The 26,245-nt window shown below is 45.2% G+C and overlaps 1 protein-coding gene, 2 long non-coding RNA genes and 1 other non-coding gene across 9 annotated transcripts in view; 2 read left to right on the forward strand and 2 right to left on the reverse strand.

The window, feature by feature from the left end:
- Positions 1–1,655, reverse strand: part of SPECC1 (sperm antigen with calponin homology and coiled-coil domains 1) — a 286,113-nt gene extending 284,458 nt beyond the window's left edge. For 3 of the 6 annotated variants that reach the window (XM_045045092.1, XM_045045090.1, XM_045045091.1), the window contains exon 1: positions 1,550–1,655. The gene's annotated coding sequence lies outside the window, so the exon portion shown is untranslated. The remainder of the gene's footprint in view (positions 1–1,549) is intronic. The other 3 variants (XM_023244466.2, XM_045045095.1, XR_006589840.1) reach the window with 3 other exon arrangements.
- A 4,149-nt stretch (positions 1,656–5,804) lies between these two features.
- LOC109494212 lies at positions 5,805–7,096 on the reverse strand. The gene is made up of 2 exons (XR_002148882.2): positions 6,959–7,096; positions 5,805–6,406 (listed from the first exon to the last, which is right to left on the reverse strand). It is a non-coding gene; the product is annotated as an uncharacterized LOC109494212 (long non-coding RNA).
- Positions 7,097–7,167: 71 nt separating this feature from the next.
- On the forward strand, positions 7,168–23,572 carry LOC109494209. The gene is made up of 3 exons (XR_002148877.3): positions 7,168–7,311; positions 17,061–17,450; positions 23,329–23,572. It is a non-coding gene; the product is annotated as an uncharacterized LOC109494209 (long non-coding RNA).
- Positions 15,522–15,606, forward strand: TRNAR-UCG. Its single transcript has one exon. It is a non-coding gene; the product is annotated as a tRNA-Arg (tRNA).
- Positions 23,573–26,245: the final 2,673 nt, after the last annotated feature.

Consider the following 26,245-nt stretch of genomic DNA (forward strand, 5'->3'; position numbering starts at 1 on the left):
CAACACATGTGATACACAAGCACTTGGGGGGGGGGGGGAATTCAACACTGACTCCTAACTTTTGAAACTCTTAGTAATTAGGCATAAATGAAAACTTACTTAATACGGTAAGAATATATTTAGTGAAGATCGCATTGGATCACTGCCCTAAAACCGAGCCCGAAACAAACTGTCCTAGCTAACCTTAATAGCCAGGGCTGTGGAGACAGTGGTCAATGGAAAATAAGAAATAAGTACAAACATTGGTAAGAGACGTCTGCTCCCTTTGAACAGATGAAGAGAGAGTATTTGCCTACAACAACCAAACATTAAAAACTATTAAAACGGATAGAGTTTCGTATGAAGGCTCAGCTTCAGATCTAGCCTCAGCTACCAAATTAAACGTGCTTGCTCTCTCAAAGGTACTACGCAAAGCTGTTTTCTGTGGAGTAAGACCTTAAGGCTGACAAACTTGCTCTGTCTCTCCTCCCCCGTCTTAAACGTGGCAAAAGCTTCGTGCTTGCAACCGGATAACCAAAATCTTCTCAAACCCAAATTTGTCCTGAAGAGTTGAGTTGTGCCTCCCCTCAAAAACACCTTATCTCCTGCCTCCAGCTACCGCAGTTACTAATGGATAAGCATGTCAACCAGTCCAACATAATTCTTCCGATAGAGGGCAAGGAAGAGCACCTTCGCAGTAATTTTTTTTTTTTTCCCAAGTCTTATACTGCTTATTATATAAACTTACGTGCTGAAAACTGCAGCTCGCTCAAAATAAAAATGAGATAGGCAGGGTCAAACTTCCTTTAAAAAAAAAAAGGGGGGGGGGGAGGACCTAAAACTCATTTCATTTCCAACACCTTTGGGAAGGAGGTCGTTGCTGTTGCACTCCTGGCAGGCTCCGCATCACCGGGCCACCCCTAAGCATCCAAACGGTCCCCCAGGGCTCACAGGTGCACTGCGCTGTGGCACCGCCGGCTGACCCGGGAGAAGCACGGCCAGCGCCTTCCCCGGTCACCCCAGGCCAACAGGGGGATCGGAGCTCTGTGGACGCGGAGGATGGCCAAGGGTTACCCGGTCCCCGACATACAACGCATCCCCCGGACAGCACCAGGAGAAAGGTGCGGGAGGCTCCGGGGGCCGGGAGAGCCCCGGCCGGGCGTGCCCACGCACCTGTCCCACCGCGGCGAGGGCTGGGGGCGCCTCTCAGGGCCGCAGTCCTCTGGGGTCACCTGGCCCTCTGTCCTGGGCTCCTACGCCAACCCCTGGGGCCCGGAAGGGAGGGGGGCGGCCCCCTGCCGCTGCCACCTGCGGCACTAGTCCCACAGTTCCCGGGCTTGGTGGGCAGGACAGGGTAGGAGGTCCGTCCCGGGCTGGGGGCGGGACCCGCCGGGCGGTGGGGGACCGGGGCCACCGCAGCGACAACGGCAACAGCGCGTCTTCCGTCTCGGACGGACAGTCCTGCGCCCCGCTGCCTGGACCCTCGGACCCCAGGGTTCGCCCGCCCGACCCGGGAAGACGACGCAGCTGAGGCGCAAAAGAGCCGGCGACCAGCGCGGCGCCTACTCACCGGCTCCGCTCGCTCCCGCCGCGCCGCCGCAGCCCGCAGCCCGCAGCCGCCGCGGCTCCCCGAGCTCACGGATGCTCCGCGAAAGGTCCCTGGGATCCTACCGGCGCCTCCCGCAGCCGCCTCCAGGGGGCGGGCGAGAGCCGGCGCGAGGCATCCTGGGAGATGTAGTCCTGCGGCCCCTGCACATTCACCCTCGCAGCTCTCCATCCACGAACTGGTGGTGGTCCTTTCTTCCCCCGTGCTTCCTCTCTGTCTCCCTCAGGGGCTCACCTCCGCTTCTAGCTAATAACTGTGGGAACGCTCCAGTCGAGCCCTGGGCCTCCTCTCCTCGCTCTAGATCAGTGGTTCTCAAAATGTGGTGGTACCTGCACCAGCAGCTTCAGCATCGTCTGGGAACTTGGTAAAAATGACAATTCTCCATCACAGGGAGGCTATTCAGTTTTTCCTGTATTAAAATCTGGGGATGGGGCCCAGAAATCTGCATTTTGAAAACCCTTCGAGTGATCATAATTGCTCTCCACAGCCTTGCCTAGGTACTTGCCCCTCTATCGCCCCCTTGCCAAGGTACTTAACATTACACTGTGGCATTAGTTACCCACACACATACACCCGTATATCCTTGCGTACACTGGGGGAGACCCAGACAGTTTATGTCCCAACCCAGACCTCTCCTCTGACCCCAGACCTCTCCTCTGACCCCAGCCCTCATTGTTTCAATGTGCACCCAACATCTCCTCCAGGATGCCTCTGAGACACCTGAAATCCACCGGATCACGACAAAATTCATGATCTTTACTTCCCTCCATCTAGTTCTCCTCCATTGTGCCTATGGCCACAGGCTAAAAACTGCCCACTGCAATTACAGACATGGAAACCACTTGAAACCGTAGTGAAAGCTACAGGGTTGGAATGCCAAGAACCCTGAGTCATAGTTGAAGGAGAGAGGAGGGAGGAATAGAGGAGGCAGGATGAATAACCAACTTCTGCAAGATGTGGTGGGGAAGGGAAGAAGAGGTACTGATGGCTGGGGATGGAAGCGTGGCTGAGGAAGGATTTTTTAAAAGACGTTTAAATATTTATGAAAAGAATCCAGTTGAGAAAGAGCTCCTGACCATACAGGAGAGGAAAGGGTTTTTCATACTGTATGATTCCTGAAAAGATTGTATATATGTGAAGGTGGAGGTGGAGTCCCAGGAACAAGCAGAAGGATGAGCCTCGACTAGTGGTTCTCAACCAGGGGGGATTTACCTCCCACCCCGACCCAGGAAAATGTGCTAATGTCTGGAGACATTTTTGATTGTGACTAGGGGTGCTATTGGCATCTAATGGGTGGAGGCCAGGGATGCTGCTAAATATTCTGCAATGCACAGCTACACACACACACACACACACACACTCACCAAAGAATGTTCCAGCCTAAAATGTCAATGATGCTGAAATTGAGAAGTCCTGGCTTGGACAGCAGCCTGTTCTGTTGTATGAGGCAGGAAGAAAGAAAGAAGAAAAAGCCAGAGTTTTCTCTGGAAAGGAAGAGAGGGAGTTGTCTATGAGGATAGATAGGTGTGGTGTGTGTGTGTGTGTGTGTATCAAATGCTGAATCATAGGAGCTAAGCTGCATAAGAAGAGAAGTAGGAGAGGGAGAGAGCTGAATGGTGGAGAAGAAATGGGTTCAACAGACTGGGAATCTTGATGGGGGTCCGAGATTTATTTATCTTATTGGAGTAATCGAAGAAGCAACCTGGAAAGGAATTTCCGGTAAGAGAATAGAGATGGTTGCTGATGACCAGGTCAGGATGTGAGGACAGATGGCTAATGTGGAGTGGAGGCAGGCCACCGGGTACCCTTATGTAGTTTGTGCAGTGAGCAGCACAGCCCTGCTGGAGTAGTGGGGTGAATAGAGGAGCTGAGGTCATACCCATGGATGTGGAAACAGCCATACACATAGGCAGATCACTTTTTACATTACTATGAGTGACATCTTTGGTGAATAAGAGAGTAGAAAGATGGGGTACCTGGGTGGCTCAGTCGGTTACGCATCCAGCTTCAGCTCAGGTCATGACCTCATGGTTCATGAGTTCGAGTCCTGCATCAGGGTCTGTGCTGACAGCTCAGAGCCTAGAGCCAGCTTCAGATTCTCTGTCTCCTCTCTCTGCCCCTCCCCCACTCACATTCTGTCTCTCTCTCAAAAATAAACGTTAAAAAATAAATACATAAAATAATCTTTATAAACAAATAAACAAATAAATAAATTTTAAGAGAGGGTGGTAGAGTTCTAAAACTTCCAGGGGTTAGGGGCGCCTGGGTGGCTCAGTCGGTTAAGTGGCCGACTTCGGCTCAGGTCATGATCTCGCGGTCTGTGAGTTCGAGCCCCGCGTCGGGCTCTGTGCTGACAGCTCAGAGCCTGGAGCCTGTTTCCGATTCTGTGTCTCCCTCTCTCTGACCCACCCCCGTTCATGCTCTGTCTCTCTCTGTCTCAAAAATAAATAAAAACGTTAAAAAAAAAAATAAATAAATAAATAAAACTTCCAGGAGTTAGAGTCTTTTGTTTCTGACCGGGTCATTAAAGTTTAGTTTTGTTTCATTGTGATCAGAGATCAGAGATCAATGTTGTCTTACTACTTCGCATCTTTTAAATACTTGAGTTTTCTTTGCGGCCTAGAGTCCATTTTTGTGAATGCTTTAAGGGCCCTGGAGAGGAATGCATATTCCGTTTTTGGCATATAGATTTTAACACATATCAATGAAATATAACTTATTAATTATGTCATGTGAACCTTCCATGTCCTTACATGTATTTTGACCTGATATAATCTGAGAGAAGTAAATTAAAACCTTTATTCTATCTGGGCACCTGGGTGGCTCAGTCAGTTGAGTGTCCAACTTCAGCTCAGGTCACAATCTCTGGGTTCGCGAGTTCGAGCCCCGCATCAGGCTTGCTGCTGTCAGCACAGAGCCCCCTTCAGGTGTTCTGTCCCCCCCCCCTGCCCTCCCCCAGTCATGTTCTCTCTCAAAAATAAAATAAACATTAAAAAAAACTTAACTACTATTGCGTTTTTATTTCTCCTTATTTCTGTGGAGTCCTGCTTTGTAAATGATGATGCTATGTTATCTGTGCACAAATATCCTTATATTCTTGTGAATTGTCCCTTTAAATTATAAAATGACCCTTGTCTCATTTGATGTTTTTGACCTTTGCCCTGACTTTAACCTTGTCCGATGTTAATGACAAGCCTACTAAATTTTGTTTGCCGTCAGCCCAATACAGCTCTGCCCTTCTGTTTTCTTCTTTTCTGAAGCCTTTGTAAATTAGGCAAATCCCTTGAATCGAACATCAAGTTTTGTTTTGTGATTTAATCTGAAAGTCTTTTTTCTTGGAATAGATGGGTTTAGCCCTATTCATGGAATGGTTATGTTGTTTTATGCTGTGTTTTCACAGCCTTTCAGGTTCTTCTTTACCCTTTTCTTATGTGCTTGGTGTTTGCTTTGCTGTGTTGGGTGTGTTTCTCCTGAGGATTTGGAGGGTTTAAGTTTTATTCAAAAGATTGCCTTTACAACTGTAATTGTACATAATACCCTCAGTCCTCTACCGCTCCAGACTGTTTCCGTTTACTGCTTGTTGAACAATGATAACAGAGTACGTTTCCTTTTTCTTTATCCCTCCTGTCTCCACATCCAATGTCAAAGGATTTTATATTTCTTTAATGTTTGCTTTTTTTTGTTTGTTTTTTTAATTTTTATTTTTGGGAGAGAGAAAATGAACGGGCAGGGGCACGGGGTGTGGGGGGGGGACAGAGGATCTGAAGCAGGCTCTGCACTGGCGAGCCCCATGCAAGGCTTGAACTCATGAACCCAGAGATCATGGCCTGAGCCAAAGTTGGTCACTCAGCCAACTGAGCCACCCAGGCCACCCCGGTGTCTGCTTTTTTCTTAAAATTAAATATGTTTACACATACTTCTATTACTTGTTTAAAAAATTTTTTTTCTAATGTTTATTTATTTTTTGAGAGAGGAAGAGACAGAGCACAAGCAGAGGAGGGGCAGAGAGAGAGGGAGACGCAGAATCCCAAGCAGGCTCCAGGCTCTGAGCTGTCAGCACAGAGCCCGATGCTGGGCTCGAACTCATGAGCCTTGAGATCATGAACTGAGCCAAAGTCGGATACTTAAACAACCGAGCTACTTGGGCACCCCTTGATCGTTTTTTATCTGCTTTAAATGAAATATTTCCACCCCTGGCTATAAAAAATGAGGAAATCAATGTGCTTTAAAGACCCCTTCCTTTACTTTCCCTTCTCATCCCAATTTTTGTTAGTTAGACCACTTCTACATTACTGGGTCTGTAAAATCATACATTCTGCTCTGTAATCATCAGCCCCACATTTGTGTTCATCTGGGTCCTCCAGGTGAGCGGACTCAGAACCCCCACAGTGATTTCACCAAAGTGTCCCCACCCCCCTCGCCACACACTTATTTTGTGGCATCCCATCCTGTGATCCATCCCATCTCGTGATGTCATCTTGAGATCTCATCTTGTGGAGATCTTGCTTTAGTTTTTTTCAAGCACAATTTATGGAAATGATAGTCTCTGAGTTTCTCGCGTTCAAAAACGTTTGTTGCCTTTATCCTGAAAAGGTTTGGCTGAATACGAAATTCTTGAGCGGTACTTTATTTCTTGAGAAATGTGTATGTATTGCTTCATTGTCTTCTCTGCCACGATGATACCTGAAACCAGCCTGATTTTCTTTTTTTTCTTACAAGCGATGTAAATGCCTTGCTGCCCCAAGAATTACTGCTTTGTTTATGAAATCCATGAACTTCACTGTTACACATTTTGGAATTATCATTGCGGGTGGATAGTCCCTGGGAAAAAAATGGATTGGCTGTGTGGATTCAGCTTATCTTTTTAATTTGGTCATTTTTCTTAGATCTTTTTTTTTTTCTTTTTTAAGTAATCTCTACACTCAACATGAGGCTGGAACTCATCACCCCAAGATAAAGAGTCGTATGCTTTACCGACTGAGCCATCCAGGGACCCCCAAAACGAATACTAAGGATGAGTCATGTTTTTGTCGTAGGATCACTTAATGACTAGTTCATTCCACAAATTGTTTAGCATACATTTATTAAGCAACTCTAGGCCAGGTACTATTCTGGGCCCAGGGACTAGAGGTTTTTGTTTTTGTTTTGTTTTGTTTTGTTTTAAATAAGCTCTACACCCAACATGGTGCTAGAACTCACCACCCCAAGATCAAGAGTCACATATTCTACCAAATGAGCCAATCAGGCACCCCATTTCTCTTAAATCTTTAAATATTTCTTCTAATACATTATTTTCATCTAATTCTAGGGTAAATAAGCACCCTATTCCCATTGTTCGTAGGACGGGTTATATATATTCGGGTCTACTGTCACCTTGGTGGTAAACTTGGCCAGCTCCTCCTCAGAGATCTAGTTTTCTCCCGTTTGATTTCAGGAGCTTCTGTCAGCCCTCTCTTGTTTCTGTTCATTTGTCTGAGACAGAGAAAGAGAGAGCAGGGAAGGGGCAGAAGGAAAGGGAGAGAGAGAATCTTAAGCAGGTTCCATGTTCCAGGGCGGAGCCCGACAGGGGGCTCCATCTCATGACGATGAGAATGTGACCTGAGCCGAAATCAAGAGCTGGACACCTAACCAACCGAGCCACCTGTTTTATGGTCGGGGATTTCACTGCCTCCAAGCTTCATGAAAGATGGTGTTTATGTTTATGTCTCATACTCTTCCTTACTCAGGTAATTTCTGAAAGAGGTGTGGGAAATTTCAACTGTATTTCACCACGTCCAAAACAGATCCATTTTCAATCCTTTCTCCAGACTGTTCTATTATTTTTTTTTATTTTTTTTAATGCTTATTTATATTTGAAGGAGAGAGAGGCAGAGCATGAGCAGGGGAAGAGCAGAGAGAGAGGGAGACACAGAATCCGAAGCAGGCTCCAGGCTCTGAGCTGTCAGCACAGAGCCCGATGTGGGGCTGGAACTCACAAACTGTAAGATCATGACCTGAGCCAAAGTCAGACACTTAACCAACTGAGCCATCCAGGCGCCCAGGAAATTTTAATTTCCCCTCTGTTAGGATGATCACTGGTCACCCAAACCAGAATACTGGAAGCAAAAGACAGTGACATAAATATAATGCCATTAATATGACTCATTAATCCCTGAGGATTAACTCTGGGAAAGCAGGAGGTACCGTCACCCTACCTCAAGGGTGCTTACCTTTTGATTATTGAGTTTGGAGTTTCTATTGCAGTCTTATTTTCAACTGGAGAACCTTGTTTCCCCCCTTCCCCCACCGTCCATCAGTGTTAGAGTCCACTCACCCTCTGGAAAACACCACCCACCCATCCTCAGTCTAGACAGGAATTAGATGGGGTGGTTCAGGGTCCCTGTCCTTGGGCATATTGAAGATATTGCAGATTCTGTCACTAAACCAGAGGCTCACTTAGATGGGTGACTGTGTCCTCTCGTCTCCCTGCACAGGTCCCTGCACATAAACTGTAATCCTAGGCAGGGATGGACAACAGCTTTTCTTATCATTCTTTCAGGAACCAGGAATCCCACCCTCTACAGCCCCGTCTCTCGTGAGGAAGTTTTAGATCCTGTTACCCACAGAATTAAACTCCCAGCCTTCTCTGCCTTGCTCCAGATTCAGGGTCCAGCAGTCCAATGGCTTCAGGCCAGCACCCCACTTTGGATTTCTTCCCTATTTCTAGTCCACGGAGATATGTTCAATGTCTTTGAGTCTGATTTTATGTTTAATTTTTGTTCTTTTTTCTACCTATTTCTTTGCTATATTTAAGGGATGAATTTACAGTGCTATATTAAATAGAAATATCTGTATGATTTCTACTTTGGGAAATGTTCCATTCGTAAATGTTAGGCCGCAAAGAAAAACCTTGAAAAATTCCAAAAATCAACACTCACACTGACCCAATGCAATAAAATTATAAATCAACCACAACATGATGTTATAAATCACTCAAGTCAGGGAAGAAAGAGGAAATAAACGCCAAAATTATAAACTCCCTTGAAATAAATTTCAACACGAGAGTTATTGAACAACATTGGTTTACAGCATTTATCGCTCTCTGACATACTTTATGTTTTATATTTCAAAAAAAAATTGTCTGTCTTCCTCCAGCTAGAATGTATGCTCCCTGCAGGAAGACACTTTGTTTCTGTTTCATTCATTGCTGTTCTGTTCATTCTGTTCATCCCCAATGGTGGAAACACTCTGTTTACATAGCAAGCACTCAATAAATATTCGCAAAATGAATGAAGCGTTGAACAAAATTAATCTCACGTGTGCAAGACTGGTTCAACATTAGAGAATTTGTTAGTGTTGGCAGACAGCCCCTCCTTTCCTGCCCATCACTCCCTTGCAGTGTATTCAATAAAGTTCTATCTCCACAAAGAAAAGAAGAGGAGAGGAGAGGAGAGGAGAGGAGAGGAGAGGAGAGGAGAGGAGAAGAGAAGAGAAGAGAAGACAAGAGAAGAGAAGAGAAGAGAAGAGAAGAGAAGAGAAGAGAAGAGAAAGAGAAAAGAAAAAAAATTTGTTATTGTTATTCTCTGTAGCAATACATTAAAGTGTTACAGCAAACGCTCGGCCCCCAGGAAGTGACAATCGACAAGCACTTGGGGAATCAGAAAAGTTTATTTCTCAGTGGTGCGGGCCCAGCGGAGTCACCTGCAAAGGCTAAGCATCCGGCTCAGGTTCTCCCCATCTTTTATACATATGTGCTTCCAGGTTGGGCAAGACTAGTATAGTCAAGCTTCTGGTTCCCGGCGGCTGGCTGATGCAAGCAAGGTTGCAAAAGCCAAAAGCATGCAAAGGGAGTATCTGACCTCAAACATCTGGTTGGCCCTTTTTATTTGCATTTATCAGCTTTCCTCCTCAAAGGGAGGAAAACTCTGGGTCCATAAACTATTTGGTAAAATTCAAGAGTGATTTCTGTTTTCAAAAATGCTTAGTAAGCTGGGAATACAAGGAAGATTCCTAAACCAGATAAAAGATCTTGCTACCAGAAGCTTTCAGTAAACACAACACCCCATGGTGAAATATTAGAAATATTCCCATCAAAAATCAAGACAATCCATGGATACTTGGGTTTCTTCTATGTCTTGGCTATTGTAAATAATGGTGCTGTAAACACAGAGGTGCATGTATCCCTTTGAATTAGTATTCTTGTATTCATTGGATAAATACCTAGTAATGCGATTGCTGAATGGATGGTAGGGTGGTTCTATTTCTAACTTTTTGAGGAATCTCCATACTGTTTTCCACAGTGGCTGCACCAGTTTGCATTCCCACCGACAGTGCACGAGGGTTCCTTTTTCTTCACGTTCTTGCCAACACTTGCTTCTTGTGTTGTTGATTTTAACCATTCTGACAGGTGTGAGGTGATAACTCATTGTAGTTTTCATTTGCATTTCCCTGACGGTAAGTGATGATGAACATATTTTCATGTGTCTGTTGGCCATCTGGATGTCTTCTTTGGAGAAATGTCCATTCTTGTCTTCTGCTCATTTTTCAACTGGGTTATTTGTTTTTTGGGTGTTGAGTCTTGTCAGTTCTTCATATATTTTGGATACTAACCCTTTATCAAATATGTCATTTGCCAATATCTTCTCCCATTCCATAGGTTGCCTTTTAATTTTGTTGATGGTTTCCTTCACTGTGCAGAAGCCCAAGATATTTAAGCAGTCCAAATGTCCATCCACAGATGAATGGATAAAGAAAATGTGGTATGTATGTGTATATATATATATATATATATATATATATATATATATACAATGGAAATTATCCACCCTCCAAAAAAGAATGAAATCTTGCCATTTGCAATGAAATGGATGGAAGGAGCTAGAGAATACAATCCTAAGCCAGTCAGTCAGAGAAAAACAAATACCATATAATTTCACTCATCTGTGGAACTTAAGAAAAAACCAAATTAGCAAAGGGCTCAAACTCACAAACTGTGAGATCATGACCTGAGCCAAAGTTGGCCACTTAGCTGACTGAGCCACCCAGGCACCCCTGACTCTTTTGTTTTTTAATTTAGTGATTCATCACTTACATATAACACCCGGTGCCCATCATAACAAATGTTCTCCTTAATCACCCATTAAGGTGATCACCCATTTAGCCCATCCCCCACCCACCTCCTTCCATCGACCCTCAGTCTGTTCTCTATTGTTAAGAGTCTCTTATGGTTTGCTTCCCTCTCTCTCTCTCATTTTTTTCCTTCTCATATGTGCATCTGTTTTCTCCCTTAAATTCCACATATGAGTGAAATCATAGGGTATTTGTCTTTCTCTGACTGACTTACTTCACTTAGCAGAATACACTCTAATTCCATCCACATCGTTGTAAATGGCAAGATTTCATTCTTTTTGATGGCTGAGTAATATTCCGTTGTGTGTGTGTATTTGTGTGTGTGTGAGTGTACACAATTTACAGACTTATTTATAGAGAACAGACTCTTCTTTACAGACTTTTAATTGTAGAGAACAAACTGTTGGTTACTAGAGGGGAGGGGCGCGGGGGGGGGCGGTAGGTGAAATAGGTGATGGGGATTAGGGAGTGCACTTGTCACAATGAGCACTGGGTGATATATGGAATTGCTGAATTATTATGTTGTACACCTGAAACTAATATAACACCGTATGTTAACTAACTGGAATTAAAATTAAAACTTATATATATATATATATATATATATAGAGAGAGAGAGAGAGAGAGAGAGAGAGAGAGATATCATCTATCTATATCTATGATAGATATATTATATATATGATAGATATATCTATGATAGATACATCATAGATATAGATAGATGATATCTCTCTATGTATAGATATCTAGATATCTATGTATATCTAGATATCTATCTATCTATATCTATGATAGATAGATCTATCATATATATACAGATTATATATATATATATAGATGATATCTATGATAGATCTATCTTTCATAGATATAGATAAATATCTAGATATATGATAGATAGATCTCTCTCTCTCTCTCTCTCTCTCTATATATATATATATATATGATATATATAACATATATCCTTGTCTGCATTAAAAAAAAGTCAAGGGACGCCTGGGTGCCTCACTCAGTTAAGCGTCTGACTCTTGGTTTCGGTTCAGGTCATGATCTCAAGGTTTGTGAGTTTGAGCCCCACGTTGGGCTCTGTACTGGCAGTGTGGAGCCTGCTTGGGACTCTCTTTCTTTCTGCCCCTCCTCTGCTTGTGCTCTTTCTCTCTGTCTCTCTCTCTCTCTCTCTCTCTGTCAAAAATAACCATTAAAACAAAGTCAAGACAAAAATGTCTGCAGTCTTTACAACTATCCCAAGAAGTCAAGAAGAAGTAAGTGGTAATAAAAATATGGTGGTGGAGAGGGGCTGGAGAAGACCCCTGACATGCTCTAGTGCAGCCCACCTAGCAGGCCGGGGGACTCGGGTGGTCCATGTGCGGTGTGGTAGACGTAGGCACTACCTTTCCCACAGGGAAGCTGCATCATGGAGATCCCCCTCCTCTTCACCCTTTGGCAGCCGGGGCCCTGGCACATGACTTGGACTCTGTCAAAGGATCTATCCACCCACAAGTCTAGAACACATGACGCAGAGTAAGGGAACAGTCCAAAGTTTGAAGGCTTCCTCATGATTCTGTAATCTACACCCATGTTGTCCCCCAAATTCCTTTTCCGCTTCAGACAGCCAGAGTGGATTTCTGTTGCTTGCAGTCAAGAACCTTAGCTGGTACACTGGGGTTTCCACATATATGGCCTTTTTCCAACTCAGGTGGTGCCTAATATGGTGCATTTCTTATGGTAATCCACTCGTGCATTTGTTCAAACAGCTCTGTTCCAGGGACTGAGACTACAGCAATGTTAGAAGTATCATCAGTGTTAAGAGCCCAAATGTCCATCGATGGATGAATGGATAATGAAGATGTGGTATATATATACAATGGAGTATTACTTGGCAATCAAAAAGAACGAAATCTTGCCATTTGCAACCACGTGGATGGAACCAGAGGGTATTATGCTAAGCGAAATTTGTCAGTCAGAGAAAGACAAATACCATATGACTTTACTCATATGAGGAATTTAAGATACAAAACAGGTGAACATAAGGGAAGGGAAGAGAAGCAAAAATAATATAAAAACAGGGAGGGAGACAAAACATAAGAGACTCCTAACTACAGAGAACAAACTGAGGGTTACTGGAGGGGTTGATACATAGGGGATAAATCACTGGAATCTACTCCTGAAATCATTGCACAATATGCTAACTAACTTGGATGTAAACTAACCAATAAATAAATAAATAGATTAACTAATTAATTAATTAAAATTTTTTTCAAAGTATCATCAGTGTTCTAGCTTTTTGTGGGGAAAATCCATATTTCAGATTTTCCAATCTGTACTACCTGAACCCTTACTGAAATCAATCTAGTATTCAAAATATGGAACCAACAATCATAGCTGTAAGCACCTTAGCATGTTAGCTCATGCTGAGGTGAACCAGTTGAATAGTGGGAAGAAGCTCTGGGTCTGGGTTCCATCCTTGGTGCTAGAAAATTCAGAGACCAGAGGGAATGTTTATATTGAGGGTTTTGCTGCCATCTAGAGGACTAGTCTAGTACTGAACTGTGTGCACCGAAATTCAGAGCCCCAACCTGGAGGCTGCTTTTTTTTTTTTTTTTTTTTACATTTATTTATTTTTGAGAGACGGAATGAGACAAAGCATGACTAGAGGAGGGGCAGAGAGAGGAGACACAGAATCTGAAGCAGGCTCCAGGCTCTGAGCTGTCGGCATAAAACCTCTGTTTTATAAGGGAATTAACTAAAACCTCAGAACTCAAATTCAATTCAGTTTCAAATACAAATACAACTTAACTACAGACTCAAAATTCATCTATTTACAAACTATCCCTAACTGTTTGTTTACTTCCCAGTGAGATTTTGACCCACAGGGAAACACACATAGTGTGAGAAAATAGAGTGGAATTCAGAGCGTGCATCAGCTAGGTCAAGTCAAATCTTCCTTGATCTCTAGCACAATTCTAAAGGATCCTTCTTGGTCCTTTAAGCGTCCGACTTCAGCTCAGGTCATGATCTCGCAGGTCATGGATTCAAGCCCTGTGTCGGGCTCTGTGCTGACGGCTCGGAGCCTGCGGCCTGCTTGGGATTCTGTGTCTCCCTCTCTCTCTGCCCCTCCCTCCTCTCTCTCGCTCTCTCTCTCTCAAAAGTAAATAAACATTAAAAAAAAATTAACACGTACCTTTGAAGTTTCCTTGGAAGTTAGGCATAGCCACATGACTTGCTTTGATAAATGTAAGGTGAGCAGCTCTGAGACCTGGCACATTCTTCAACATGCCCCCCTTTGCACTGATGTCAGAACAGTGGAATAATGCCCGGTGATGAAGTCAATGCCAACTCATGTCCCTGAGTACCACAATAAGCAGAGGCCCCCTGTGGACCTGTGTGGGAAATGTAAGATGAGTGAAGGATAAGCTTTGTTGTTTCGGCCCCTGGTTATTAGAGTTGTGTGTTACTGCAGCATAACCTGGCCTACACTGACTGATATAGCAGACCTGGAGAAAGGACAGAATGGGCTCTTAAGGGTAACAAAGGCCCGTTGCTTCTCAGCCTTTTAGCTAAGATCAAGTGAAGAGTGACAAAGGCCTTGAATAGATATTTCTCCAAAGATACACAAATGGGCATTTAGCACACGAAAAGGTGCTCAGGGCACCTGGCTCGCTCAGCTCAGTTGGCAGGGCATGTGACTTTTGATCTTGGGTTGTAAGTTTGAGTCCCACATTGGGTGTAGAAATTACTTTAAAAAATAGTCTTAAAAAAAAAAAAAAGATGCTCAGGGGCACTGGGGTGGCTCAGTCCGTTAAGCGTCTGACTTCGGCTCAGGTCATGATCTCACCGTTCCAGAGTTCAAGCCCCACGTCGGGCTCTGGGCTGACCACTCAGAGCCTGGAGTCTGCTTCAGATTCTGTGTCTCCTTCTCTGTCTCTGCCCCTCCCCCACTCATGCTCTGTATCTCTCTCTCTCAAAAATAAACATTAAAAAAAATTAAAAATAAATAAATAAATAAGATGTTCAACATCACTAGCTATGAGGAAAAGGCAAATGAAAGCCACAGTGAGAAACCACTTCTCACAGCCATTAAGATGGTTATTGTGTTTTTTAAAAATAAAACCAAAATCAGAAACGAACAAATGTTGATGAGAAACTGGAACCTTTGTGCATGGCTGGTGGGAATGCAAATTGGTGGAGGCATTATGGAAAATAGTTTGGCATTTCCTTAAAAATTGGACATAGAATTACCGCATGATTCAGCAACTGCACTCCTAAGTATATATCCCCAAAATATCAAAAGTAAGGACCTAACCGATGTTATCTATCAATGTTCATAGCAGTATTATTCCCAGTAGCTGATTCAGCAACTGCACTCCTAAGTATATATCCCCAAAATATCAAAAGTAAAGACTTAACCGATGTTATCTATCAATGTTCATAGCAGTATTATTCCCAGTAGCCAAAAAGTCGGAACAACCCAAGGATGAACAAAAAGTGATGTCTACATACAATGGAATATTATTCGGCCTTTAAAAAAGAATACAATTCTGACATGCTACAACAGGAATGAATCACCAAGTGAAATAAGCCAGTCACAAAAGGACAAACAGTATGCAATTCCATTGATATGAGATACCTACAACAGTCAAATTCAGAAAGACAGAAAGTGGAGTAGCCAAGGGGGAGGGGGAGGAGGAACGGGGAGTCAGCGTTTAACGGGGACGGAGTTTCAGTTTGGGAAGATGAAAACGTTCTAGAGCTGGATGGTGATAATGGTTGCATAACAGCATGAACGTACTAAATGCCACTGGATTATACACTGAAAAATGGTTGGGGCGCCTGGGTGGCTCAGTCGGTTGAGCGTCCGACTTCGGCTCGGGTCACGATCTCGCGGTCCGTGGGTTCGAGCCCCGCGTCAGGCTCTGGGCGGATGGCCCGGAGCCTGGGGCCTGCTTCCGATTCTGTGTCTCCCTCTCTCTCTGCCCCTCCCCCGTTCATGCTCTGTCTCTCTCTGTCTCAAAAATAAATAAAACGTTAAAAAAATTTTTTTTAATTTAAAAATGGTTAAAATGGTAAATTTTATGTTATGTGTATTTTACCACACACACACACACACACACACACGCACGTAACAGCCTCAGCCCACGTACTGTGGTATTTCCACAGATAGAAGGAAGCTTTGGAGGGGTGATGAAGGTGGCTGGAGCCCGCTCCCAGACTTGAGATCAAAGGAAACCCAAAGGATTGAAGGACCCTCAGAAGTCAGTTAACTTGGGCTTCTCATGTTGCAGAATCAAGTGTGAGATGCGGTGAGAGGAGAGGGCTTTGCTCAGTCCTGTGGTTTCCAGGCCACCAGAAATACAAAGATATCTGTACTTCCTGACTTCTGAACACGGACTATAAACCGTAAAAGAAGTGTGAAGTCTTCCTATTTAAGCCTTTTCTTCCAAATCTCCCCATACGCCTGATTGTTAGCTGGCGACGAAACTGAGGAACAAGCAGGAAGAACGTGCAAATAGAAAACCTGACAAGAGGCCCCAGGTCTAAGTGGATGACTTTTTATTTTATTTTTTATTTTATTTTATTTTTTCAACGTTTATTTATTTTTGGGACAGAGAGAGACAGAGCATGAACAGGGGAGGGGCAGAGAGAGAGGGAGACACAGAATTGGAAGCAGGCTCCAGGCTCTGAGCCATCAGCCCAGAGCCTGACGCGGGTCTCGAACTCCCGGACCGCGAGATCGTGACCTGGCTGAAGTCGGACGCTTAACCAACTGCGCCACCCAGGCGCCCCAGTGGATGACTTTTTATATGGAGGAGCAGTCATATGTGTGACTTTAGATGCGTATATGCCTTAAAGCAATGACAGTAATAAAAACATTTCTAGGGATGCCTGGGTGGCTCAGTTGGTTGGTCATCTGACTTCAGCTCTGGTCATGATCTCAGGTCATGATCTCAAGCCCCTCATAAGGCTCTGTGCTGACAGCTTGGAGCCTGGAACTTGCTTCGGATTCTGTGTCTTGCTCTCTCTCTGCCCTTCCCCCGCTCACACACACACACACACACACACACACTCTCTCTCTCTCTCTCTCTCTCTCTGTCGCTTTCTCTCAAAAATAAATGAAGAAAACATTGGGGGAAAAAAAACATTTCTAGGTCGGGACACCTGGGTGGCTCAGTCAGTTGAGCATCCAACTTTGGCTCGGGTCATGATCTCATAGTTTGTGAGTTCGAGCCCCTCATCAGGCTCTCTGCTGTCAGTGGAGGGCCCGCTTTGAATCCTATGTTCCGCCCCCCCCCTTCTCTGCCCTTCCCCCACTTGTGCTCTCTCTCTCTCTCTCAAAAATAAACATTAAATTTTTTTTCTATGTCTACAGGTGGAATTAAATGAATGATATCAAGAGCACGCTCTAAAGTTGCACAAACAAGTTGTGTCTTTCCACAGGGACAGCTTTATGCAGTCCTAAAGCAAGGTAATGTAATTGTCAAGCAGGTTCAGGATTCCAAACTCAGTGACATCGCACCATGTAATTAACTCGGCTTCTTATACAGCACGAAAAGCAGAACATAAGACAAGTCACTCGACAAACAAGATAACGGAGGGGCTAACAGACCAAACTTGAAGTCAGTCTGTGGGCGCGCAATGGAGATAAGCCTCTGGCCGGTCTGGGTCAGCTCCCGGCTCTTACCGCCCATCACGCTCCAGCAAGGAAGGATCTCGGTTCTGTTCGGAGATCCTTGGGCAGCCGCTGCTTTCTTTTTAAGTGGTAAGACATAGAGGGGTCATGGCTGAAGCGTCTGACGGTTTGCTGCAAAAATCCTCCCTTTTTAAAGGGATTTAATCAGGCTTGGGCCCCTGCAGACCTCAGGGGTATCAGCTGATGCTGGTTTCTGCAACCCTGTAGCTGTACTGCCCTTAACTGCTTGTCTCACTGCTTGACACGAGTCACTCCATCTTGTTCTCTACATTTGGAATCAGACAGATGCATTTTATTTTAATTTAAAAAAAATTCACGGGGACGCTTGCTTGGCTCTGTTGGCTAAGCGTCCGGACTTCAGCTCAGGTCATGATCTTGCAGTTTGTGAGTTCAAGCCCCGCATCAGGCTCTGTGCTGACAGGTTGGAGCCTGGAGACTGCTTAGATTCTGTGTCTTTCTTCCTCCCCTGCTTGCACTCACTCTCTCTCTCTTTCAAAAATAAATAAAGATTTTTTTCTAAATGTTTAAATATTTTTTCAGATGTATTTTAAATCTGAGCTCTGCCACAGAAGCAGAAACTGTTAGTTGCCCCTAATATCCATCCTTCCTTCTGATATAGAACTAGATAGACCCTCCTACTCTATTAAATGTTTTGTTGGGAGAGAGATGGCGCTAGTGAGAGAGAAAGAGAGCTCTAGAGAATCCCGCAAGGGACAGAGAGAGAGAAGCAGGGCTCATCCAGGGCTCGTGTTTTACCCGAAGCGGGGCTCATGCTCACCCCACGCAAGACTCTTGCATGTGAAGCTTGAGCTCGCGAACCGTGTGATCATGACCTGAGCTGAAGTCAGATGTTTAACAACTGAGCCACCCGGGCATCCTAAATTTATTTTTTCCAAAGGAACGAGACTCTGGGTCCAACATACACCGTTCAACACATGGCCCTGCTTTGCTGTGAGCCCATCAAAACACGGCTTCATCTAAATGTCACCACAGCCCCACCCTTCACTGGAATCCCAGGAAAATTCTATCCTACCCTTTGTTTGCTGAATCATCCCTGCGGGTGCTGAGGCCCTTCTCATGCTGTGTCCTGCTACCTCTGGGAGCAAGTGTTGGCAACCGTAGGTGCTGTAACAGCAATGGTAGAGGGACAAGGGAGACACCGTGGCAGAAACATAGGCCTCTGAGCGGGGGCTGGCAAACTTTTACCGTAAAGGGCCCGAGAGCAAACATTTTAGGCTTTGAGGGCCAGATGGACTCTTCTGTGACTCTGCTCCACTTCGCTCTGTGCTGCGAAAACAGCCATGGAGAGTATGTACATCATGAGCGTGGCTGTGTTCCAATGAAACTTTATTTACAAAAATAGGCAAAGGATGGACTGGATCTGCCCCAGGATTCCTGGCTAGCCAACTCCTGCTTTGGAGTCACCCAGATCTGAGTTAGAATTCTGCCTCTGTGACTGATTATCGATAGAGGCCCGGCAAGGCTTTCCTGAGCCCCAACGGCTCCATCTGTAAAATCAGAATAGCGACACCTGCCCCCCCAAAGGTGTTAAAAAGGCTCTGAGATAACACATAAAGGGTGCTTTGCTCATAATAGGTATCAATAATAAGTAGATGTGCTGCTACAAGTATGACAATTTAGAACCAGTTAAGTCTGCAAGGGCGAGATTAGTCAGGGAGGGCTTCCTGTAGGAAGTCTTCTGGAGCTGAGTCCTGAAGAAAAGGCAGGAGATGGAGAGAAGAGCCAGGAGGGCACGCGACACTCGAGGATTATTATTAGTGCAAATGGTGGCCTGGTCACACTTACTCCCCTCTCCCTCAGGCCCTATGAACACAGGGTCTTCAGGTCTCTGTCTCCTCTGTTACAGAGCACTTCTCAAGGCCAGCAACAGAGTCTAATCTTCCATGCATCTGCCCCAGGGCCTAGAACAGGGGCGAGACCGTCAATATAAATAACCAAAGCTAAGAAACAATCGCAGCAATAATGGCAATAGCAGTTACTATCTATTGAATGCTTTCTGCAGGCCTAACTCTGTTCTAGACGCTTCGAATATATTATTTTTAAGTGTACAAACTGAGGGCTGCTGGAGGGGGGTAGGGTAGGGGTATTGGTAGGGGGGACGGGCTAAATGGACGATGGGATTGAGGAGGGCGCTTGTTGGGATGAACACTGGGTGTTCTATGTAGGCGATGAATCACTAGATTCTACTCCTGAAATCATTATTACATGATGTTAACTAACTTGGATTTAAATAAAATTTACAAATTGAAAAAAAAAACATAGAGGTACAACTGCCCTCTGAGACAGGTGATATTGTCACTTTACAGATGCCACCCATCAAGGGTAAATAATTTACCCAAGGACAAATACTGGGTTGGGATAGGTCTCCAGAGCACTAATGTTCTCAAACCTGCATTCTTTCTGGACCTCGAGATCATGACCCAAACCGAAGTCAGACCGCTTAACCGACTGAGCCACTCAGGCGCCCCCAAACTTACATTCTTTCTGGTATGAGGTGCCATCTTTTAAGAACAGACATGTCATGGACACTTAGAAGATGTTTAAGGAGTGGTGACCACTGTAATCTGGATTCCGTCTCCCCTGCCCCATCCAAAGGTTGTCACCGTAAAGAGATGGGCTCACCTTGCTCTGCCATGGACAGTGAGGAAAGACTAGACAAAAAGTGCCTTTTGATCCCTTTATGCACAGACCCCACCCCCACCCCCCAAACAAGACCTTCCTCTTTCTAGAACATGGGCCTCATTTTCCCTCTTCTTACCTTGCCTTGGGATTATGGTGCAGCTCTGGTCTTTCCAGCTTCCTGGTGGTATAATTAGCTGATGTGGTTCCAGCAGTCTGTGCGAAGTGGGATTACACAAGTCTGAGGGGCTATCGTCATATCCGACTATCTGCATAGCTGGCTGTTGCCTGATGCAGAGAGGGCAAGGTTCAGCTTCTCTGGACATTCAGCTGTTACCAAAAGAAGTCTTACATACGTTTGTACCAAAATACAACTATAGGCTTGGATAGACTTCTGGATAGAAAATTCATCCTTGAGCATCTCAGTTTGACAAACCCCACTTCAGGTGGAGTCTATCCCCGGCCTCATGGGGTTTTTGTGGCTTTGCTTGACCTGAAAACAAAAGTTCTCAGGGCACTTGGGTGGCTTGTTCGGTGAAGCCTCCCACTCCTGGTTTCAGCTCAGGTCATGATCTCATGGTTGTGAGTTCAAGCCTCACATCAGGCTCTGCACTGACAGTGTGGAGCCTGCTTGGGATTCTCCCTCCCTCTCTCTCTGCCCCTCCCCCAATCACGATGTCTCTGTCTCTCTCAAAATGAATAAATAAACTTGAAAAGAAGAGAAAAAAAAAAAACTCCCTGGAGGTGTCCTGCATTTCCGCATTCAGACCCACGTATCACACTTGTTTCTAACTTTTTTTTTTAATTTATTTTGAGAGACAGAGTGCAAGTGGGGAAGGAACAGAGAGGGAGAGAGAGAATCCCAAGCAGGCTCTGCACTGCCCAATGTGGGACTTGATCCCGTGAACTATGAGATCATGACCTGAGCCGAAATCAAGAGTTGGATGTTCTACTGACTGAGCCATCCAGGCGTCCCTGTTTCTAACTCTTTTAAGTCAGGACAAAGAGAGGTAGTCTAAGTCAGAAAACCGGGAACTGAAAACCTCTCAGTTACTTCCATTCTCAAAAAAACACACCCATGTGAAATCTGGTTATCACTTCCAAATCACAGGACCCATTAAATTTACCAGACCAGATCTCGATGCAGCGTGGTGTAAAGAAAAGGGAGGCTTCGGACGCAGACAGAACCACGTTCCCATCCTTGGCTCTGCCTTTTTATTCACTAAAAGATCTTTGGCAGTTCATTTCATCTCTCTGACGACAAGTTTTTCATTTGCAGAATGAGGCGAATAATAATACCTAACATCCCAGGCTGTCGTGAGGATTAAACACAACACTACTTGACGGAATGAAAAGTCCCTAGGACAACAGCCGGCATACAGTCTGCACTCAACAAACGTTGAGTCTCTTGTCTCTATCTTTTTATGTAGATACCGAGCATATAGGAATAGATCCTTATAAATAACAGTATCTGGGGAAAACGTCATCCAAATTTATTTGATGACTGTGGGTAGACAGGCAATCAAAGGACAGGCGCAAGAGGATTGATTATAAAGGTTCAGGCTCACTTGTCTCCTTTTGAGGGTCAGGGAAACAAAACAATTTTAAGTTAAACATCAGTCTCTACATACTAGTCATCAGAATCACCAAGACTGATATTACATCAGAGCCTATGTGAGACTTCCTCATCTGCAAAATGAGAGCTCTTATGGAGATTCAGTCTTTCAAAAGGTATGTCCAGTGGATGCTCAAAAATGCTAGCTGAAATTATCACCATGGTGGTAATGATTGTTACTATTATTACACCGTGAGAGGCTTCAGTTTTCGGATCCTCAGGCTGTGGGGACTTGTGTGGGGCCCTCGCCAAGATCCCTTCTAGCTTTGTTTCGTTTCTTTACAGCCGTCACTCTCAGCAGCACATTAAAGATATGGGCAGTCTGAACCTGAGGCCCTACAGAGGCCCTAGAATCCCTGCAACTTTGTGACCCTTATCAACACATTCCTTTGGCTTCACTCCTGGACACTCTGAACTTGCAGGTGTGGAGTCGGGGTGGAGCACGTATGTTCGCCCACTGTTTCCCACTCCTCTCTTGGGTCACTCCAGACCCTCTTGGTCTCGTGTGGCTCTGGTTCCAGCTCTGCATGGGCTCTAGACAACTTCACACAGGGGTAATCTGACGGTACCTCCCTTCTTGCCCCTACTGTGCCTCTCTCCTCTGCCCCAGGGCTTCCATATTGGCAATGCCTGGGGGCTGTATGCACAGCCCTGAGGTGCCAGAGAGTTAAGCCCTGTGGAGTGAATCATCGGTCAATGGGAGATGAGAGTTGGTGGGTGCATTTATACAGGTTCTTGGGCACAACCCTACAGACCCAGCAGTGCTTCCCACTTGGTAGCAGCCCACTCAATAACACCATCTCACATTGACTCCCCTCTGTCCCTGATTCACTCCCCTTGTTCTTCACTCCTGCTCCCTGGGCATGTGCTCCTTGACATAGTCCTGCTGTGAGCCCTCTGCCCTCAGCTCTGCATCCTGGAGAACCTAGGCTAAACCTTACTGGGTGATTGAGATTTGGGAGTTATTCACCAGCATGATGGCAATAAAAACACTATGAGTAGTGGTGAGTGGAGATGCAAATAATCCCGTGCAAGCAGAGGGGAACCTCATCCATCACAATTACTCAGGCTTTTGCCTCTCATTGAAATGAAGTTTAGTGATAGGTCTGCCTTCTGGTTGAAAACTGCCAATTCCAGTCACACTGTGAAAAGCCACAGGGCTCCTTTGGCAGCTTCCAAGAAGCAGGTGCAGGACAGACCTCGCCAAAGAGCAGGCCCAGGATCTAACTGTAAAAGTGGCAGAGTTGGGGCACCTGGGTGACTCAGTGGGCTAAGCATCCAACTTCTGATTGATCTTGGCTCAGGTTATGATCTCATGGTTGGTGAGATCAAGCCCCACGTCGGGCTGTGTGCTGACAGCGAGGAGCTTGCTTGGGATTCTCTCTCCCTCTCTCTCTCTCTCTCTCTCTCTCAAAATAAATAAATAATTTTCAGTTAAATAAATAAAATAAAAAAGTAGCAGAGTTGAAAAACAGAATGCATAGGCGCACCTGGGTGGCTCAGTCAGTTAAGCCTCTGACTTTGACTCAGGTCATGATCTCATGGTCTGTGGGTTTGAGCCCTGCATCGGGCTCTGTGCTGGCAGCTCAGAGCCTAGAACCTGCTTCAGATTCTGTGTCTCCCTTTCTCTCTGCCCCTCCCCCACTCATTCTCATTCTCTCTCTCTCTCTCAAAATAAATATGAAAAAAAAGAAAAAGAGAATGCATCATCTTGATGGCCTCCCAGTTATAGTCTGAGTGTGAAGGATAAGAGTGGAATCTGAGCTGTGAAATGATGATGTTTGAGTAGATTCGCCTGAGAAGCTTGAACCTGGAAACACCTCAAACCTCCTTCTCTCAGAGGAGACTATACTGCAACCTCTGCTGAGGCAGAAGCCCTGTAAGATGCCACATGTCCTACTGAAGATTCACCCCTCCGCTCTTGACTCTTTCAAAGCAAGTAACCAAAGTCAGCTCTCTGTATCCTAGACAAGAAAAAGTCTCTGCTCTGGGAGAAAATAGTACACGTACCATAGGACTTGCGGGCCCTGGCCACAACATATGGGAAGAATCCAGGGGGCTTGTGGGAGAGCAGATTTGAAGCTGTTTGATTGGGGGAGAGGTGAAAGATATGCCTGGGCAAGGGGAGTTTCCCCCACTTGAGGGCCCTTCATCCACAAGTCAAGATCCAGAGCTGTGGATACGATACCTAAAGCTAGTCCTAATTGACTGTTGGGATGGAACTTGGCCTAGAGAAATGAAAAGGATATTACCAGAACTTCCTTGACACAGCATCAAGGAAAGGTCAAAAGGATTATAGAAGTATGGACATTGGAACTGATTCACTATGTAAGACCTAAGAACCCATCAGAGGACACTGCTTTTATTAAGGCCACCAGCAACTCTGAGACAGTCAATGGTGACCGTCCTCTCTTGGCTAGTGTGGACAGTGAGAGGTCAAGAGGCCAGGTGACTGCATTTAAATATCAAAGGAAAGTGAGTGTAATTATTGTGTTGGAAAGCAAAGCTGAACCAGCCACCAAGGTTCCTTGACCCACAGGGATCTGGAGAAATGGCTAACAGATCATAGTATTACTAGAGGGGAGAAAGATGCAGACAACTGAGCACAGCATGCTTCTTTATATAATTGAAAAGAAATCAAGAACTCATGAGCAGAAGGCTAATGTCAGCTGCCATGATGGAAACCACATTCCTTCTCAAGTTCCCAAGTGAACGTTAGTTCACAGGCCCAGGGCTCAGTGTTTGAAAGGGAGGCCAGGTCCCCTTAAGGACGGACGGTGCAATACCACCATAAATCTCTATGGTAAAATATTCCCCCGATCATTCTCCTAGGGAGACTTGAGGTCCTATGCCAGGGTAACTATGCACCACGGTAAAAAGAATACCCAGATCTGGGGCGCCTGGGTGGCGCAGTCGGTTAGGCGTCCGACTTCAGCCAGGTCACGATCTCGCGGTCCGTGAGTTTGAGCCCCGCGTCGGGCTCTGGGCTGATGGCTCAGAGCCTGGAGCCTGTTTCCGATTCTGTGTCTCCCTCTCTCTGCCCCTCCCCTGTTCACGCTCTGTCTCTCTCTGTCCCAAAAATAAATAAAAGTTGAAAAAAAAAAAAAAAAAAAAAAAAAAAAAAAAAGAATACCCAGATCTGAGATAAGACTGATTGGAACCAGGAGACATCACATGCTCCTGTGCCTAAAATGAAGGCTAATCGAGTCCAGGCTCAAATCTAGCTGACAATGGGCCCAGTGAGTCTTCAGACCCGCTCGGTGGTTATTTCCTCAGCCCCAAAGTAGGAATGGTGTTAATGCGGTAGACACTGTTGGCACCTGGCCCACATCCCCTGGGCACTTAATTATTTCTGTGCACTATAATCAGATAGCTTCCTACTGCAAGCATCGGTGAGCCTTTGGCTGTGGTCTTTTGGCTGGCTTATATATACAGGGAGCAGGTTGGGTTTTCCAGAGAGAGAATCTCAGGTCAGAGAGGTGGGGATGTCAGAATGCATTAAGTCATGCCAGAGGAACCACTGGCTGACTATATTTCCTAAGAGGTCCCAGAGGTCACCCCCCTCTCTAAAACAAGGATTGAATTCATGAGAAGGCTACTGTTACTGGATTATTGAGGACCTGAATGGTGGCCCAGGTCTTACAGTAGGAGATGCTGTTATAGAATTGGATTCCTTAGTGTCAATGGTCATGACAGGATTCCAGAAGAGCAGAGCCCATGTGACAGCCCTAAGTTGTCAGAGACATGATAGATATAATTTCCACACAGGTGGGAAAGGTACCAAGAGTGCATTGACCCACAGGGATATGTGGGAATGGCTAATGATGATTATGTTCTTGGAATGAATAGATGGGCAGTGTTATGGACTGAATGCTTGTGTCCAAAATTTATATGTTGAAATCCTAACCTCCTGATGTTATTACGAGGTAGGGCCTTTGGGGGGTGATTATTAGGTCATCAGAGAGCCCTCATGAGTAGGACGAATGCCCTTATAAAAGAGACCCCAGAGAGCTTTCTTGTGCCCTCTGCCTTCTGAGGACGAAGAGAGAAGATGACCGTCTATGAACCAGGCTATCCGCAGACACAGAATCTGCCAGTGCCCTGATTTTGTACTCTCCAGTATCCAGAACTGTGAGAAATAAATGTTTGCTATTCAAGTCACCCAGTCTGTGGTATTTTTGTTATCGCAGCCTGAAGGGACTAAGACAGGCAGCAAACAAGGGTATTATGAGGCTCATATAATCAAAAGATCAAGATTAGATATCAGAAGGCTGATGTCACTACCATGATGGAAAAGTCATGATCTTTCTTCAGTTTCCAAACCTGAGACAGTTCTAAGATCTGAGCTCAGCAAGAAAAAAGGAGGCTAGGGGCACCTGGGTGGCTCAGTTGGTTGAGTGTCCAACTTCGGCTCAGGTCATGATCTCATGGCTCGTGGGTTCAAGCCCCCATGTCGGGCTCTGTGCTGACAGCTCAGAGCCTGGAGCCTGCTTCGGATTCTGTGTCTCCCTCTCGCGCTGTGCCCCTCCTTCATTCATGTTCTGTCTCTCTTTCTCTCAAGAATAAATAAAACATTGAAAAAAAATTTAAAAAAAAGGAGGCCAAATCT

The sequence above is a fragment of the Felis catus genome, chromosome E1 (assembly GCF_018350175.1).
Source record: "Felis catus isolate Fca126 chromosome E1, F.catus_Fca126_mat1.0, whole genome shotgun sequence".
Taxonomy (NCBI): domain Eukaryota; kingdom Metazoa; phylum Chordata; class Mammalia; order Carnivora; family Felidae; genus Felis; species Felis catus.